The following is a 3472-nucleotide window of genomic DNA, read 5'->3' as shown; positions in this document are numbered from 1 at the left end:
TAGACAATTCATGTGCTCATATATAATTTTTTTAAATATGTACTTAGGTCATCTGGTTTCAAAACAAATATTGAACAAAAAATTGCAATCTTTGTATTAAAATGGATATTTATGATATAAAACTTAGCGTTATGTTGTTTGTATGTCGCTTCTTTAGTTGGAATATATACCTTAAATGAAGCTTTTAGCGTTTCGTTCCGTCGATATCTTTTCATAAACAAAATTAAGTATATTCCTCATTTAATGCGCAATTTACATTTCTGATATTTCTGTTTTTGTTAATGGGGGCATGGGGAGGCAAGGGTTGAGGGAAAACCTTTTAATATGTATATTAATATCCCATTTTTTTAGTGAACCGCGGTTTCATGTTTCATTCATATCCTTTGGTCAACAGGTAACTATGTGCTTATTACTCATCAGTTTTTTTTTTTTCGTTTTTTTTTTTACATAAATTCTTTAAAATGGTGAGAAATTTGTAGAAATATTTTTTACATTAGAGTCGAAAGTCACGTCAGAAAGACAAATATGACGTTGATGATGGATAAAAGGTTTCTTGTATTTACATGTTAAAACCAGATAATTTGATAAAAAACTAAAATGTTGATGAAAAATTTGTATGGACATGACATGTTAACGAATTACTTCACTCATAATACTATATACAAAGTTACCCCTACGCCAAAATTGCAATGGTCTGAATTCATTCTTTAACTTGATAAACCTCTATTCAAGTTCAGCATTTTACATTTTCATTCATCAGATTCGTAATAGACCCGAAACGAATCATGGTACGTGAAAGTGAGATTTTAAAATGGTCTTTACGACAGTATAACTAGTGACATTATAGCTCGAATGTTTTCATTGCAGAACGTAAAAGATACGTCATTGCGGCAATGACGCTTACTAATTATTTGAGTTGCTTTGAATGTAGTTTTCTATAAAAAGAAAGACCATACGAATTAAGAAAGAAAAATCTCTGATTCTGCATCTAAGAACGACGAATGTAGTACAAGGGGTCAAACGTGTTTTGGTTCGATACATTTTTAAACGAGAGGAAAATGTTCACGAAACGTAAAATGACGGAAATAGCGAAGGCAAGTATATATATATTATCTTATTTATCTGTAATTTGCTAATTTTAGCATAAAGTTGTCCGTACATCGAGTAGAGACAACATTCATGTTTGTTAAAACGTTATTGAACGCAAAAGGTGTAAATAACGCGTTGACATCCCGACTAAAATCAGTGCCACAAGAAGCATTTTGAATTGGTCGAGAAATACTGCAAAGAAGCAATATTGCAAACTAAATTATAAATAAAATGTTAGGCGGAGCTGTTTTGTTTAACTCGTTCGATAAATTCTATATGAAAGCCGTCTATATGTATTGTTGACATCAATAGATTTAATTGAGAATACAGAAAATGAACTGTCTTTAAAAGATATTTGTTTGGACACAAGCGTTTGATTGCTTTAAATGGAGATATTTTTTCGAAAATAATTGTATTTTAGTTTCCGTTGACCTTAAGTTTAGGTTCTTTTTGTAACGTGTCATCTTTTAATTAAAAAAAAGTAAATGCCAAAAGGAAAATAAATAAATAAAATAAACTTGGAAATAAAATGAAAAAGGATCTAGAATGTGTCTGTAGGACAAATGGTCTGCCCCACTGGTATATTTGCCACAAATTCGGGACAATTATTTAAATGTCTGCAGTCTTAAGGGGATAAGGCCTCAAGAAACATTTTATATGAAAATTAAAAAAAAAATATCTATAATAAGCCAACATAATTTCACAAAAATATCGCACTCGCCTTTTTCAGTAGTCAGCCCGTTACAATTCCAAATCCCAACTTTCACATCACCCTCGTGTACCTAGTACGCGATTTTTTCAAACTCACGTCTGTGTAAAACTTTCCGCCAACATTATATAATTTGTTATATTTCAAGTATCTTTACGTGCAATTGTAGGTTAAAACAATATTGGAATTAGCTTCCACCTCTGATTTACCACTTATTGTGGGTATTGATTGTGCATACATTTTACTGTGACTTTGGAATCACGGTGCCAAATGTTCGCGGTTTTTGAAGAGTTTTGAATTCACGGTGTCTTAATTTCGCGGAAACCACTTCGACTGCGATAATTATTAACCTTTGCTGTAAACAAAAGAAAGGTTGGACACTCTTCGTAGACATGCAATTAATAATAATTAGGCAAGTCTTGAGGTAGATTGAAAACGAAAGTAGGATTTATATCGTACTCGGTCTCACTGAACCATCGAGTTTCATTTTCTTGAAAATGTATTCGTAACTAATAAAATATTGTTCTATTTGATGTTACCTTTTTAAAATTTAAATATTCTTATAAATGGAAAGAGATCAATTTTCAATATTTCCGAATGACATTTTTCACAATGACATCAAATTATCAGTTCAAACTGATAACAAATGGTGTGACGTCCTTTGTTAGGTCTGTTAAACATTTTCGTCCTTTGTTAGGTCTGTTAATTTTTTTTCGTCCTTTGTTAGGTCTGTTAAATTTTTTCGTCCTTTGTTAGGTCTGTATAACATTAAAGATGAAATAGCCATTAATTATCGGCAATGTGTCAGTTTTGATGTTCACAATTTTATATTGGTTAAAGATTATAGTCAATCTTTTATTAGTATTATATTTCTTTCTTCAAAATAGGTCTTTTTTATATAAAACTAGAGCTATCACTGAAGGTGGTGAATGTACCCCCAGCACGCACTGACACAGTACATTGCAATTTGACGCACACAATTTAACGTTAAAAAAGCAAAGTCAATAATGCTGATGAGCAAAGATTGTAATAGAGTTGTTTTCCTTGTGTGAAATTTGTATATTCGCGTTACCAAAAAAATTTAGATTTCGCGCTATCAATGTTGACCGGGAATATAGCGAAAATTAAACCTCCGCGAATATAACCCGCTTTATAGTAGTTTTAAACGACTTCAAAAACTCCTTGGTATCATGATCTTTGAATTCAAATAGAATATGTTAAGGCCTTTCATCAACTCTACCATTTTTTTTAACTTATTAGCTCATCTGAGCACGGAGGGAAAACTTTAAAAATCTTCTTGTCCAAAACCAAAGTAGCTAGGGCTTTGATATTTGGTATGTGGCATTATCTATTGGTTTCTACCAAGCTTGTTCAAATTCTCTCATTAGGATAAAATATGGCCGAGCCCTAGGGGGTGTCACATGGTTAACATAGATTTATATAGGGAAAAAAATTGAAAATCTTCTTCTCAAAAACCACTAGGCCTAGGTCTTGGATATTTGATATATACAATTATCTAGTGTTCTGCTACAAAGAATGTTCATATTGACTTATACTAAAAAAATTAAAATCTTCTTGTCAAAAACCACAGTGCATAGGGCTTTGATATTTGGTATGTGACATTATCTAGTAATCCTCTACCAAGATTAAGCCTTTGGGGGTGAAAATAGGTCC

This window comes from Mercenaria mercenaria, unplaced genomic scaffold, assembly GCF_021730395.1.
Source record: "Mercenaria mercenaria strain notata unplaced genomic scaffold, MADL_Memer_1 contig_1730, whole genome shotgun sequence".
NCBI classification, from domain to species: Eukaryota; Metazoa; Mollusca; class Bivalvia; order Venerida; family Veneridae; genus Mercenaria; species Mercenaria mercenaria.
The sequence above is the reverse complement of the archived record's forward strand: the minus strand, read 5'-3'. Positions refer to the sequence as shown.